The sequence below is a fragment of the Procambarus clarkii genome, chromosome 40 (assembly GCF_040958095.1).
Source record: "Procambarus clarkii isolate CNS0578487 chromosome 40, FALCON_Pclarkii_2.0, whole genome shotgun sequence".
Classification (NCBI taxonomy): Eukaryota; Metazoa; Arthropoda; class Malacostraca; order Decapoda; family Cambaridae; genus Procambarus; species Procambarus clarkii.
Genome location: NC_091189.1, coordinates 14,352,224 through 14,369,159, shown reverse-complemented (window position 1 = coordinate 14,369,159; position 16,936 = coordinate 14,352,224). Strand labels below are relative to the sequence as shown.

At 46.1% G+C, this 16,936-nt stretch overlaps 1 protein-coding gene across 1 annotated transcript in view; it reads right to left on the bottom strand.

The window, feature by feature from the left end:
- The window catches only part of LOC123757926 (cyclin-dependent kinase-like 4), a 146,386-nt gene that overhangs the window by 122,816 nt on the left and 6,634 nt on the right, over positions 1-16,936 (bottom strand). The gene's annotated exons all lie outside the window — the stretch shown is intronic.

The window sequence follows — 16,936 nt, the reverse complement described above, 5'->3', positions numbered from 1 at the left end:
CATGTTAAAAAATACATTGTTTGAGAGGAGTCTTGTAGAAACTGGTAAGAGTAATTATAATATAATGTTTCCATGATTCAGTGCTTACCTCTTGTGACAATTGCTTAGAGTTGTTTAGTCAGAGTTGATTTGTTTTTTGTATTGAGGCTGGTATTTTCTAAATTGATTCCATGTACAGTATGTCTAACCATCCTGTGAGATGGGAGTATTAGATAAACTTATAGCTAGTTTTTTATCTACACTGTGTAATATTCCATATAGAATAGGGAAGCAGCACATTGCTGTGTATACCTAATCTTCTTAATAAAAAAAATCAGTAATAAAGATTTTAAATTATAGTTTGTATTATTACAAATACAGTACTGTATTATCCTTATTAAATCATGTTGACCATGGATCATTAAGATCTCATGTTGATATGTAATAGTCATATTTCTTTTGAACTGCTAATCCATGCTAATCATTCATTAAATTGTGCATTATGTCTCAATTTTTCACTTCCTTGGATATACTGTACAGTACAAAAAGATAGGATAAAAATAAACCAGTAATATTTCTTTCATTATATTTTTCATTTAAATAACTGCATCAATATTTTTACAGCTGACAGGATTTGTTTTACCATACAGGTGCATTATTTGCTAAAAAAAATTTGGTTTATTGTTACACACAATGGTGCTACATAGCCTTCCCAGCTTGGTGCCTTCTTTTAATACTTACTGATTAAAAAATAAATAATAAATACATTTTATTCAGGAAAAGTACATACAGTTGATTTACAAACATAATGTTGGATATATAGACAGAGCTAGTACATACAATACCTAAAGCCACTAATACTCATAGCATTTCGGGCAAGGTGTGGGCAAAAAATACACAGACTAAAACTTAATAGTAATCGGGATTAGGTATAAATTGTGTTGAAAGAAGGAATAAAAAATACAAAAAGGGGGGTTAACATAGCATAAATCAGCAATTGCACATGTTGGTGAACAGCGTTGTTTAAAAAATAGCAAGACATGGGTTGACATTTAGGAGGTAAGTTAGGTTACATGGAGTTAATTAGGCCGTACTTGGTTTAACTCTTAAACTGGTTGAGAGAGGTACAGCCTTTGACATGATTCGGGAGGTCATTCCATATTCTGGGTCCCTTGATTTGTAGAGCACTTCTAGTTTGGTTACACACAGCCAAATTGAGTAACAGGAAGAGGTCTTGGACACAAATTTGTTCCATGCTAAATGTAGAGGAATCAGCTGAGTATTCCTCAAATAAAATAAGTTGCCTCAGCTTATAAGGTAAATAAAATAAGCATTTCTCAAATAAGTAGCTGCCTCACCTCACTGCCTTACTGCTACATAGCCTTCCCGGCATGGTGCCTTCTTTTGATAATTACTTGTTCCACACCCAAATTGTATAACAGGAAGAGGTCTTGGACCCCTACTTCCCTCTCTCTTTTTTAATAATCTATATAGTCATAATTATAGCTTTAAGTATTCAATGAATAAAGTTTGTGACATTTTTACCCTTCTCCTTACCTAACATCATTTGTGCAGCATATTTTTATTTTATGTCTCACGCAGATTTAATTTAAAAATAAAACCAAACTAAATAAATTAGAAATGGGTATGTATAGCTAAGATACACCCTTACTACTAGGTGAACAGGAGCATTTGGTGATAGTAAATGATCCCATCAGGCAGGGCTCATCACCTTCTCTCATATTTCATGTTCACCAGTGTTTATTTACTTAATAACTACTGGTATAATATCTTGCTATTATAAAACTAATTCTACTATCATCAAACACATATTTACTTCAAGTTTCAAGCAGAGAATGCATATATAACTAACACGAAGGACTCCTCTTCACTAGATTCACCAGCTATAATATTTTGGTCATGTTCCAATATCATAAATCGATCCCAGTGTTATGTAGTAGAGAAAAAATGACTTATATCCAGTTTACGTAAAGCTGCGAGTGGTCGAAACCACACTTAAATCCCGGAATGAACTTACGAAGGTTTTTCCACTTAGGGTAGCTACTTGAATAAGGACGTAGCCGCCACGAAGGCGCTAAGAGGGAAAACGTTCTTAGCTAAGAGGAAAAACCTTCGTAAGTACCTTCCTGAATCCGGCCCCAGGTTATCTAGTTGATACATTATTTATTTATAAAGCCACATGACTCCACGCGGTCACCCGTACAGAGTTGGACAAACCCGAGGGTTCTTAACCTGACTGATCGAGTCACACGGACCATCCAATGAACTGGCCACGCCGTTGTACATTAAGTTACCTGAATTTACCCGAGAGTCGCCATCTTTAGAGGCCACGAGGGGGACGAAGCCGGCGGCTTGTTCCTCCATTACAAGCATTCTTGATAATTAGCACTATGGCGGGCACGTGATTCCCGTGGTATATTTTCCCAGTTTTTGCCTAATATTTGCCTAATACCAGTGACCCAGTGACCTCACTGGGTCACCTCACCTAACACAACGTATTTTGTACGGAATCGATATCCGATTCAAGCAATCTGATTGATTGCTTGAATCAGGTAGTTAGGTAGTTAGCAATCGATATATGTAGAGATCAGATAGGAGTGTGTGTGTGTGTGTGTGTGTGTGTGTGTGTGTGTGTGTGTGTGTGTGTGTGTGTGTGTGTGTGTGTGTGTGTGTGTGTGTGTATATGTGTGTGTGTGTATGTGTGTGTGTGTGTGTGTGTGTGTGTGTGTGTGTGTGTGTGTGTGTGTGTGTGTGTGTGTGTGTGTGTGTGTGTGTGTGTGTGTATTTCTCTCGTCTACAAATGTACAGCAGAGTCGAGCATGTTGCAATTCATAATACCCAGCGCATGACTGTGTTCCTTTGTTCTAATCAATTGATTAAAATCAAGATTGAGGGTCGCAGTCAATAGATTCTAACCTCAATCGCTAATATCCAACACTCACTCGCTCTCCGCAACGTACGTGAGACCTAAGCATGAAACACCATCGCCAACAACAGTACCAAGGGGTAACGGCTTTTGCTATCTTGGGGAGATAACAGCTGACGACCTTTCGTGCTCTTGACCCTTACAAGGCAAGAAGATAAGAGGTAACAAGGAAAATAAAGTCTTAAAGGTGTGGAAACTGTCAATGTAAACAAAGTCACGCTGGTTTAACACTCTAAACGACCGGTGAAACCTTTCATCGATCACACGCTTCTCACTCACGACTGCTCGCACGCGCTTCTATGCGTGTGCAAGAAGCAGGCACGCACAACTCATTAACAGTTAAGTAATTGTAAACAAAGCTGCCATGATTGAAGAAAGATCTACATATTTCGCAAGTGATTGTACTCAGCTTGATGAATGCTGAGCCTGGTCTAGAATACAGTGTCAACATATATTCCGTGATTTATCAATAACAAAACGAAGCTGAAGAAATTTTAGAGGTATGCAAACAGACAGACACCAAATCTGCGAGGCATGAATTACAAATAACAGAATGCTCTAAAATTCACGTTATCGGAAGACAAGATTAACAAGGGAGACATGACCACGACATAAAAAAATATTAAAATAGAATTGATAAGAGTAAATAAGGTCAGAATATTTAGCACGGGAGATACATGAGCAAGGGAACACAGATGCAAACTAAGCACCCACGTATGCATCACCATTATTATATATAACGTCTTTAAATAGTTCAAATGAAGCGGGATTCACTGGAAAGTGAAATCGTGGAGACAGACACTATTCTCGATATAAAACTATTAAACTAGTTGAGTGATGGCTTAAGAAACGAGATTCTAGAGCTGACGCTCAACACCGTAATCACAGCTAGGTGAGTACACACCCATCCCTCCCACTTATAAAGCCTAAACTCGTCCTCACATAAAAATTGCATTTTTTACGGAATCGATCAATCAGTTAAAAAAGAACGTATTAGCACAAATTAAAGAACCGTAATATTGACATTAGCCTCAATAGGTTAGGTGGGTTGTTTGGGTTCATACGTTTCTGGTTAGGCAAAGCAGGTTGCATTTGTTTACAGAGTGGTAAAGGGAGAGAAGAGGGTGGAGTGAGGCGCTGTTCCTCTTCACAATTCATGCCAACATGGCGAGGTTCTCACCCCACTGGAGGAAACAATGGCTCTACTTCTCTTGCCACTCTACACTAGTGCCGAGAGCATTGTCTAGGGACTGATGGTGTGGCGCTGCAACTCCTTCAGTCTCCCCCTAAAAGAACGTACATGCGTTTAATAATTTAAGTCCGCGTGTAGCCCTTCCCCTTGCATACCAGCTTGATTTCCTTCTGGACTTAGCCTGCTCACCACACAAGGGTCACACAACACAAGCCCAACAATAACGACGGAAAACTGACGCGCTACAATCCCGTCAGGAACCAGTCCGTCGAACATTTTGAAACAGATGACCATCGTGTTGGAAAACAGGGCGGTAGAGGGTGGAAAACGGATCCCTCTACCATCCAGCTGGAACTGGAGCACATTTTAGGGGCGATGATCGATAGCACGGAACATAAAGCCACACTTGTTCACCTGCTTATAATACATGAGGACATGTGGCCACCCCCTCCCCCCCCCCCCCAGCAGCCGAATGTATGTTTTTTTTTTTTACAGTGTGTACTCACCTAGTTGTACTTGCGAGGGTTGAGCTTTGGCTCTTTGGTCCCGTCTCTCAACTGTCAATCAACTGGTGTACAGATTCCTGAGCCTACTGGGCTCTATCATATCTACATTTGAAACTGTGTAGGAAGTCAGCCTCCACCACACCACTGCCTAATGCATTCCATTTACTAACTACTCTGACACTGAAAAAATTCTTTCTAATGTCTCTGTGGCTCATATGGGTACTCAGCTTCCACCTGTGTCCCCTTGTTCGTGTACTATTCGTGTTAAATAATCCATCCTTTTCTACCCTGTCATCCCCTTGATAATTTTGTCTCCCTGAACTCGTGTGTCTTCCAGCAACGTGAGGTGCAGTTCCCTCAGCCTTTCCTCGTAACTCATGCCTCTTAGTTCTGGGACTAGCCTAGTGGCATACCTCAGAACTTTTTCCAGCTTCGTCTTGTACTTGACAAAGGTACGGGCTCCATGCTGGGGCCGCATACTCCAGGATTGGCCTTACATATGTGGTATACAAGGTTCTGTATATATGTGGTATATATCTGTATACATATGTGGTATACAAAGATTCCTTACTGTGTATTCACCTAGTTGTGCTTGCGGAGGTTGAGCTCTGCTCTTTCGGCCCGCCTCTCAACTGTCAATTAATCAAACTGTTTCTAACTACTATTTCCCCCTCCCCCCACACACATCCAGGAAGCAGCCCGTAACAGCTGTCTAACTCCCAGGTACCTATTTACTGCTAGGTAACAGGGGCATCAGGGTGAAAGAAACTCTGCCCATTTATGTTTCTCACCCGCTCCGGGAATCGAACCTGGGCCACAAGGATTACATGTCCAGCGTGCTATCCACACAGCCACCGCCCCCCCCCCCCATGTGTGTACGCACCTGGATGTGCTTGCAGGGTCGAGCTAGGCTCCTAACCCCAAACACACACACACAGGGGCCAGGGGCCTCGTAGCCTGGTGGATAGCGCGCAGGATTCGTAATTCTGTGGCGCGGGTTCGATTCCCGCACGAGGCAGAAACAAATGGGCAAAGTTTCTTTCACCCTGAATGCCCCTGTTACCTAGCAGTAAATAGGTACCTGGGAGTTAGTCAGCTGTCACGGGCTGCTTCCTGGGGTGTGTGTGTGTGGTGTGGAAAAAAAAAGTAGTTAGTAAACAGTTGATTGACATTTGAGAGGCGGGCCGAAAGAGCAAAGCTCAACCCCCGTAAAAACACAACTAGTAAACACAACTAGTAAACACACACACACACACACACACACACACACACACACACACACACACACACACACACACACACACACACACACACAAACAGGAGCAAGGCAGAAATTCTGTCTTGTTCTGATGAAGGCCACCATACCGCCGAGAACGCGTTAACATTCGTTAATTTTTCAATGTGGTTTCAGCATATAATATATATATATAATATATATATATATATATATATATATATATATATATATATATATATATGTGTGTGTGTGTGTGTGTGTGTGTGTGTGTGTGTGTGTGTGTGTGTGTGTGTGTGTGTGTGTGTGTGTGTGTGTGTGTGTGTGTGTGTGCGTGCGTGTACTTAAAAACGTACAACGTACTATACAAATTTTAAATGGGTCTTTGGGATTGGCGGCCGCCTGGACAAGCAAAGTAACTCCTACCCATCAAGACAGCCGCCCCTATGGAAGTTAAGCTCTACCCATCAAAGTAGCCCTAAAGGAGGAAGGAGGTAATCCCTGGGTCTGACGAGCGTTAAGGTGATCTAGACCGGACCATGGGAGGTCAATAGTGGTCAATACCTTCCTAACAACCGGCTACTTTGGTTCTCACCTCCCCTCTCCCCCCCCCACCCCCGGGCCCATGTACCGCCCCTTTCTTGAAATTTCAATAAGTTTACTGAGAAATAAAGACATATCAACGGTATAGGTTAAGTAATAATTGTAATTAAGAAGCAATAAAATGCTTATCTTAACATACTAAGAAGGTTAGGTGAGGTCGGTGTTTTCTATGAAGCTTTTCAAGGTAAACTAAAATATTTACAATCAATTAGTATGTCACATATGCACTTATTAAATAAGCCAATATTGACTATAAGCAAGTGCGAGAACGGGTTTCAAAGTTTACAGTGTTGATGCAACAGTCATGTGTCTCTTCAGAATAGCTCCACTCTGTCTATTGCGACAGCCAGGCTATGTGCTCACGAAGAGTCTTTATCTTATTATTTGTATATAGGTCAGTCGAAGGACAATCAAGAACATAATGGGTGACACTGTAAGACCTTAACAATAGAATAAATACAAATAAATAATAAATTAACATGTCACAATTTACACTTATTTTCATTAGCACCTGTTGCATGTTCTTAATAACATTTGTATCCATACCCGAGGCGACGCCTCTCCCGCCAGCCACTTTTCCTGTTTTCTTTCCCAACGTCAAGAAACTGTCGTATTAAAGTGCCCTCACCTAATCTACCAGAGGACCCAAAACAGAAAACGGGACAATACATCACTTTTACGAGCCGCTTCCATTTTCTAGTACGACAATTGTTGGCCTCGGGCAGAGTATACGTCAAAATGCGACGTTGTGTTATGAGGACGGGTTGCCCCCTCACCTTCACCCCCCCCCCCCCCACTACATCCACCAGAGTTGATGCCTCACAAACCTTCAACTCGTCACCAACGTTCATCATCAGATTTTAAGTATCGATAATATAATTAATTATTTACCTGACCATGACAAGGACAGGAAACTGGCGGCTTGTCGAAGGCTCCTCCCCATTGGCCCTGATGATTTTTCCAGCTCGATTTTAAAATGTAACAGTTTTGGCCTTTACGGCTTCGATGGGTAGGCGGTTCCATGGGGTTTATAATTTGTGTGGGTGAAAAAGCGCCTCGTGTTCTCAGTGCTACACTGTGGCGTGTTGACCTTGGAACAATTGGTCATAGTGATTGTCACTTGTGACCTATGAAGAAATTGTCTGGAACAATACCCTACAAATTGTTCAGTATTTTAAGTTACTCCTAAGTACCTACTTACTGCTAGCTGAATAGAAGCATTAGGTGAAAAGAAATGTGCCCAACCGTTTCTGTCTCGCCCGCTACTGTTTTTCTGTTGTTAGCCCTGCTGCCCTCAACTCTTCCTGGTACGAGAGTTGACTTACATCTGGAATAATTTGTATTGCCCGGTGTGGTACTTTCTGAAGAGCAGCTGAGTCCTGAACCTCAAGTCTCCATGCTTGGCTACAGTAACTCAAGTGAGGCCGCACCACAGATTTATTTCAACTGAATCTCGCCACATTCTTTTCCTTGAAGTCAAAGGTACTTTTGATTATTCCAAGGGTTTGGTTAGCCCTTTCTTTTACTGCTGTTCCTACCTGGTGTGTGACGCTTTGTGAAGGGTATATCTTGATGCTAAAGTCCTTTTTTCAGCTATATGCTGTGTAGTAAGTCTTTAGGGGAGTAAGTGGTATTTACTGATACTTATGTCTCCAGAGCAAAGAAAACATTTATTATTGCCCATCAATCTTTGTGTTGACCTTTGCCACAGACAGCTTAGGGAAGACATCTGTGCCACAGACAGCTTAGGGAAGACATCTGTGCCACAGACAGCTTAGGGAAGACATCTGTGCCACAGACAGCTTAGGGAAGACATCTGTGCCACAGACAGCTTAGGGAAGACATCTGTGCCACAGACAGCTTAGGGAAGACATCTGTGCCACAGACAGCTTAGGGAAGACATCTGTGCCACAGACAGCTTAGGGAAGACATCTGTGTCACAGACAGCTTAGGGAAGACATCTGTGCCACAGACAGCTTAGGGAAGACATCTGTGCCACAGACAGCTTAGGGAAGACATCTGTGCCACAGACAGCTTAGGGAAGACATCTGTGCCACAGACAGCTTAGGGAAGACATCTGTGCCACAGACAGCTTAGGGAAGACATCTGTGCCACAGACAGCTTAGGGAAGACATCTGTGCCACAGACAGCTTAGGGAAGACATCTGTGCCACAGACAGCTTAGGGAAGACATCTGTGCCACAGACAGCTTAGGGAAGACATCTGTGCCACAGACAGCTTAGGGAAGACATCTGTGCCACAGACAGCTTAGGGAAGACATCTGTGCCACAGACAGCTTAGGGAAGACATCTGTGCCACAGACAGCTTAGGGAAGACATCTCTGACGAGCGTGAAGGCTGAGTGTGGCAGGAGCCGCCAACAACAAGGAGCTCCAGCTCCTGGTCCCCAGAAACTCTCCAGTAACTTGTATGTCCTCTTCACGCCCCTCCTCTCACACTCATTATACGACCCTCAGTCATTGTACGATCCTCAGTCATTGTACGATCCTCAGTCATTGTACGATCCTCAGTCATTGTACGATCCAAAGTCATTATATGATCCCCAGTCATTGTACGATTCCCAGTCATTATACAATCCACAGCCATTATAGGAACCTCACCCATCATATGAACCCACACTCATTATAGCATCTTCATTCATTTTCTCCCCTTCATGATACATAACCAACTCATAATATCACCATTATACGTACACTAAACATTCCTCACAATGTAGACTAAACATTCCTCATAATGTTGACTAAACATTCCTCACAATGTAGACTAAACATTCCTCACAATGTAGACTAAACATTCCTCACAATGTAGACTAAACATTCCTCACAATGTAGACTAAACATTCCTCACAATGTAGACTAAACATTCCTCACAATGTAGACTAAACATTCCTCACAATGTAGACTAAACATTCCTCACAATGTAGACTAAACATTCCTCACAATGTAGACTAAACATTCCTCACAATGTAGACTAAACATTCCTCACAATGTAGACTAAACATTCCTCACAATGTAGACTAAACATTCCTCACAATGTAGACTAAACATTCCTCACAATGTAGACTAAACATTCCTCACAATGTAGACTAAACATTCCTCACAATGTAGACTAAACATTCCTCACAATGTAGACTAAACATTCCTCACAATGTAGACCTAACACTCCTACAAGCTTTTTGGCTTACTGGTTTACATTTTTTTTCTCTTTAGAATGTTTATATTATCGAGGTTGGTGCATGATCGGGCTGTTGTTGCAAGCAGTTGGCATGGCACCCTACCCCGCTACCGATTAACCCGTGTTTATATGGCACCTGGCAACCTCCTCTTCCCCCTCACCCCATGATCGATATATTTTCGTGGAACCTGGCAACCAGATTCCCCTCTCACCCACTGCCGTGTATGGCAACCAGGTCCTCTCACCCACTACCGTGTATGGCAACCAGACTCCTCTCACACACTGCCGTGTATGGCAACCAGACTCTCTCACCCACTGCCGTGTATGGCAACCAGACCCTCTCACCCACTACCGTGTGTGGCAACCAGACTCCTCTCACCCACTGCCGTGTATGGCAACCAGACTCTCTCACCCACTACCGTGTATGGCAACCAGACACTCTCCCACTACCGTGTGTGGCAACCAGACTCACCCACTACCGTGTATGGCAACCAGACTCTCTCACCCACTACCGTGTATGGCAACCAGACTCTCTCACCCACTACCGTGTGTGGCAACCAGACTCCTCTCACCCACTGCCGTGTATGGCAACCAGACTCCTCTCACTCACTGCCGTGTATGGCAACCAGACTCTCTCACCCACTACCGTGTATGGCAACCAGACTCTCTCACCCACTACCGTGTGTGGCAACCAGACTCCTCTCACCCACTACCGTGTGTGGCAACCAGACTCTCTCACCCACTACCGTGTGTGGCAACCAGACTCCTCTCTCACCCACTACCGTGTATGGCAACCAGACTCCCCTCTCACCCACTACCGTGTGTGGCAACCAGACTCCCCTCTCACCCACTACCGTGTATGGCAACCAGACTCCCCTCTCACCCACTACCGTGTATGGCATCCAGACTCCCCTCTCACCCACTACCGTGTGTGGCAACCAGACTCCCCTCTCACCCACTACCGTGTGTGGCAACCAGACTCACCCACTACCGTGTGTGGCAACCAGACTCACCCACTACCGTGTGTGGCAACCAGACTCACCCACTACCGTGTGTGGCAACAAGACTCACCCACTACCGTGTGTGGCAACCAGACTCCTCACCCACTACCGTGTGTGGCAACCAGACTCACCCACTACCGTGTGTGGCAACCAGACTCCTCACCCACTACCGTGTGTGGCAACCAGACTCCTCTCACTCACTACCGTGTGTGGCAACCAGACTCCTCCACTACCGTGTGTGGCAACCAGACTCCTCTCACTCACTACCGTGTGTGGCAACCAGACTCACCCACTACCGTGTGTGGCAACCAGACTCACCCACTACCGTGTGTGGCAACAAGACTCACCCACTACCGTGTGTGGCAACCAGACTCCTCACCCACTACCGTGTGTGGCAACCAGACTCACCCACTACCGTGTGTGGCAACCAGACTCCTCACCCACTACCGTGTGTGGCAACCAGACTCACCCACTACCGTGTGTGGCAACCAGACTCCTCTCACTCACTACCGTGTGTGGCAACCAGACTCACCCACTACCGTGTGTGGCAACCAGACTCACCCACTACCGTGTGTGGCAACCAGACTCCTCTCACTCACTACCGTGTGTGGCAACCAGTAGTGGACCGGTCACCACATGTACAGTAGTGGACCGCCAGTCAGATGTATATTCAAAAAGATAAAAAGCAATGTATCATGCAACATGGTCCACATATATATTGTTGATAGTGGGCAATAGCCGTGAAAATATTATTGGATTGACACCCACATATATGGATGGTTATTGTACGATATAAAGCAGTAGTTACTGTAGGTTAACCTGGGTGTGGTGGTGTGGTGGTATGGGTAGTGTGGTGGTGTGGTGATGTGGTGGTGTGGGTGGCTTGGGTGGTGTGGTGGTATGGGTAGTGTGGTGGTGTGGTGGTGTGGGTGGCTTGGTGGTGGTATGGGTAGTGTGGTGGTGTGGTGGTGTGGGTGGCGTGGTGGTGTGGTGGTATGGGTAGTGTGGTGGTGTGGGTGGCTTGGGTCGTGTGGTGGTATGGGTAGTGTGGTGGTGTGGGTGGCTTGGGTCGTGTGGTGGTATGGGTAGTGTGGTGGTGTGGTGGTGTGGGTGGCGTGGTGGTGTGGTGATGTGGTGGTGTGGGTGGCTTGGGTGGTGTGGTGGTATGGGTAGTGTGGTGGTGTGGGTGGCTTGGGTCGTGTGGTGGTATGGGTAGTGTGGTGGTGTGGGTGGCTTGGGTCGTGTGGTGGTATGGGTAGTGTGGTGGTGTGGTGGTGTGGGTGGCGTGGTGGTGTGGTAGTATGGGTAGTGTGGTGGTGTGGTGGTGTGGGTGGCGTGGTGGTGTGGTAGTATGGGTAGTGTGGTGGTGTGGGTGGCTTGGGTGGCGTGGTGGTGTGGGTGGCTTGGGTGGCGTGGTGGTGTGGTGGAGGAGCATTAACAGGTGTCACAGTGTAATAGTCCAGTTGGCCTTGGGACATTCTCGACACACTAACATACATAGCTTAATTAGTGTCCCATGATGTGGTATGTGCTTGTTGTGGTAGTGTGGTGGTATGTGGTTGTTGTGGTGGTATGTGGTTTTTGATGTAGTTGTGTGGTGGTAGTGTGGTTGTTGTAGTAGTGTATTGGTATGTGGTTGTTGTAGTAGTGTGGTGGTATGCGGTTATTGTGGTGGTATGTGGTTGTTGTGGTGGTATGTGGTTGTTGTGGTGGTATGTGGTTGCTGTAGTTGTGTGGTGGTATGCGGTTATTGTGGTGGTATGTGGTTGTTGAAACAGTAGTGTGGTGTTATGTGGTTTGAAGTGAAGGTGGTGGCGGTGGTGGGAGTATTAGGTATATGGTACGGCAGTTCATCGTGTAATGGTATTTGGAGTGGTAGTGGAGGTACCTGCAGTGGTAGTAGTGGTACTTGGAGTCCTAGTGGTGGTATTTGGAGTGGTAGTGGAATGTATTGATTCTTGGTGAGGTAGGTTAATGTTTGTAATGATGATGTGGTGATTCATTAACACACTCGCTCACTCTCTCACTCTCTCTCTCTCTCTCTCTCTCTCTCTCTCTCTCTCTCTCTCTCTCTCTCTCTCTCACACACACACGGCCGGCCGGCCGAGCGGACAGCACGCTGGTCTTGTGATCCGGTGGTACCGGGTTCGATCCCGGGCGCCGGCGAGAAACATTGGGCAGAGTTTCTTTCACCCTATGCCCCTGTTACCTAGCAGTAAATAGATACCTGGGAGTTAGTCAGCTGTCACGAGTTGCTTCCTGGGGTGTGTGTGGTGTGGAAAAAAAATAGTAGTAATTTGAAACAGTTGATTGACAGTTGAGAGGCGGGCCGAAAGAGCAGAGCTCAACCCCCGCAAGCACAACTAGGTGAATACACACTGGGGGTTGAGCCAGAGCTCAATCCCCACAAGCACATTTAGGTGAGTACACACACACAAGCACACACCCAAACACGCGCACACACACACACACACACGCACACACACAAACACGCACACACAAACACGCACACACAAACACGCACACACAAACACGCACACACAAACGCACACACACACACACACACGCACACACACACACACACGCACACACAGTGACCAATGACCAAAAGAACCAAAGAGAGCCAGAGCTCAATCCCTGCAAGCACAAATAGGTGAGTACAGGAGAGTGCCAGTTAAGAGGCGGAGCCAAAGAGCCAAAACTCAACCTCCCGCAAGCACAACTAGGTGAGTACACACACACAATACCAGCGCAGGCTACAGATCTTACACCCTAAAATATTCACGGAGGTATAACTTACTAGCAGCCGAGCTGTCAAGTGCGCACACGTGCTAATGTGAGAGAGAGAGAGAGAGAGAGAGAGAGAGAGAGAGAGAGAGAGAGGAGAGAGAGAGAGAGAGAGAGAGAGAGAGAGAGAGAGAGAGAGAGAGAGAGAGAGCCAGAGAGCCATAACCCCCCCCCCCCCCACCATGAGACACAGGCATGACAGATCCCGCCCTCAGCCCCACTATGATAACAGGCGTCTTGACAACGCAGGAGTTGATACACACCAGTTAGAGCTGTCAACAAAGCTCATGACATTCCTGTCGCCGGTGTCTGGAACTGTTGTAGTGTGCCAGCCGTCTTTGACGCCACGCTCTCCTGGTAACCGTTGCTCCTTTGCTCTTTATTTGATTTATTGTTTGTTTATTGCTGTGAAATTTGTGGTTGCTGCCATTCCAGACAGACAGACAGACAGGTCTTATCACAAACAGACAGGTCTTGCCAAACCAAACAGAACTTGCCAAAGCACATCTATTATTACTAACCAACTTATCCATTATGAGTAGATAAAATGAGTATAAATAATTACTTTGGAGCTCCTATAGTACGCAACAAATTCCAGAACTGATCTCTAGACAGAAATACTATTTAATCATCTCTAAGGTCCATTAACAAATATATAAAAAATCATATGATTATATCAGCTGACCTGAAGCCAATATACGCATCATCAACACTCGTCCACTGCCCAAGTAAACAAGAAATGAGTAACACTTAGTGGGCCAGTCAGAGGCTGTGGACCCAAACACCATAATCCATGAAAAAAAATATTCAAGCTCCTCAAGGACAACTTTGATTTAGATCAAACTCGAGACTGTTACTTTGCTTAGCTAACCGAACTATTTTGCTTAGCTAAATGGGGTTCAGTTCCTAAGCCCCATTATGTGTCTCTGTAAACCTTTCCACCACCCCCCTACGGGATGGGTATGGGGTGCATAATAAAAAAATTGAATTGATAAAAATCGAGCGATTTCATTTATACACATCATAAGATCAAATCACAAAAGCATAGTGTCAAAAAACTACGACTTGATAAAGCAGAAAGGAATCTCTCTAATGTCACTGGCAAATAATGTAGAAAGTGAACCTGAAGTGAAATGTTTATTATGATACTCCAACACGGACATGTGCTCTGTCCGCGCCGCTCTCCGGCTACGTACAGTTCATCACCACATTTATGTAATTGTCGATTCTTTAGGTGGTGCTGATACCACCTGAAGAATAGGCACCCCAGCCCCCACCACCTGCCAGCCCCCACCACCTGCCAGCCCCCACCACCTGAAGAATAGCCACCCCAGCCCCCACCACCTGAAGAACAGGCACCCCAGCCCCCACCACCTGAAGAATAGCCACCCCAGCCCCCACCACCTGAAGAACAGGCATCCCAGCCCCCACCACCTGAAGAATAGGCATCCCAGCCCCCACCACCTGAAGAATAGGCATCCCATCCCCCACCACCTGAAGAACAGGCATCCCAGCCCCCACCACCTAAAGAATAGGCATCCCAGCCCCCACCACCTGCCAGCCCCCACCACCTGAAGAATAGCCACCCCAGCCCCCACCACCTGAAGAACAGGCATCCCAGCCCCCACCACCTGAAGAATAGGCATCCCAGCCCCCACCACCTAAAGAACAGGCATCCCAGCCCCCACCACCTGAAGAATGGGCATCCCAGCCCCCACCACCTAAAGAATAGGCATCCCAGCCCCCCCCCCCACCTGCCAGCCCCCACCACCTGAAGAATAGCCACCCCAGCCCCCACCACCTGAAGAACAGGCATCCCAGCCCCCACCACCTGAAGAACAGGCATCCCAGCCCCCACCACCTAAAGAATAGGCATCCCAGCCCCCACCACCTGAAGAATAGCCACCCCAGCCCCCACCACCTGAAGAACAGGCATCCCAGCCCCCACCACCTGAAGAATAGCCACCCCAGCCCCCACCACCTGAAGAACAGGCATCCCAGCCCCCACCACCTGAAGAACAGGCATCCCAGCCCCCACCACCTGAAGAACAGGCATCCCAGCCCCCACCACCTGAAGAATAGGCATCCCAGCCCCCACCACCTGAAGAACAGGCACCCCAGCCCCCACCACCTGAAGAATAGGCACCCCAGCCCCCACCACCTGAAGAATAGGCATCCCAGCCCCCACCACCTGAAGAACAGGCACCCCAGCCCCCACCACCTGAAGAATAGGCACCCCAGCCCCCACCACCTGAAGAACAGGCATCCCAGCCACCACTACCTGAAGAATAGGCATCCCAGCCCCCACCACCTGAAGAATAGGCATCCCAGCCCCCACCACCTGAAGAACAGGCATCCCAGCCCCCACTACCTGAAGAATAGGCATCCCAGCCCCCACTACCTGAAGAATAGGCATCCCAGCCCCCACTACCTGAAGAATAGGCATCCCAGCCCCCACCACCTGAAGAATAGGCACCCCAGCCCCCACCACCTGAAGAACAGGCATCCCAGCCACCACTACCTGAAGAATAGGCATCCCAGCCCCCACTACCTGAAGAATAGGCATCCCAGCCCCCACCACCTGAAGAATAGGCATCCCAGCCCCCACTTCCTGAAGAATAGGCACCCCAGCCCTCACCACCTGAAGAATAGGTACCCCAGAATAGGTATTCAGTGCTGCACATCTAGGCGGTTCTGCCAATCACCGGCAAGCAGCCAAGTCTCGTAAATACAGAGATCTTGATCACTACAATTTTGTCCCCGTTGCCTCAGACACACTTGGTGTCTGGGGTAAAAGTGCTGCTAGTTTTTTGAAGGAGCTGGGGTCCAATTTAATTGAAACAACGAGAGACCCTAGAGCCGCCAGTTTCCTCTTTCAGCGCCTTAGTGTGGCGATCCAGAGAGGAAATGCTCACTGCATCCATGGTTCCTGCCCGCCATCAGAAGATGGCGGAACTCTTCAACCTGTAACAAGTAGCCTTGTACCTCCTGCATGTAACCGATATAACCAATGTTGTAACCCTTTTGTGTGATGAAATTTTAAAATAATGTGTGTATATATATATATATATATATATATATATATATATATATATATATATATATATATATATATAGATATATGTCGTACCTAGTAGCCAGAACGCACTACTCAGCCTACTATGCAAGGCCCGATTTGCCTAATAAGTCAAGTTTTCATGAATTAATATATTTTCTCCAAATTGTTTCTTATGAAGTGATAAAGCTACCCATTTCATTATGTATGAGGTCAATTTTTTTTTATTGGAGTTAAAATTAACGTAGATATATGACCGAACCTAACAAACCGTACCTAACCTAACCTAACCTATCTTTATAGGTTTGGTTCGGTTAGGTAGCCGAAAAAGTTAGGTTAGGTAGTCGAAAAACAATTAATTCATGAAACTTGGCTTATTAGGCAAATCGGGCCTTGCATAGTAGGCTGAGAAGTGCGTTCTGGCTACTAGGTATGACAT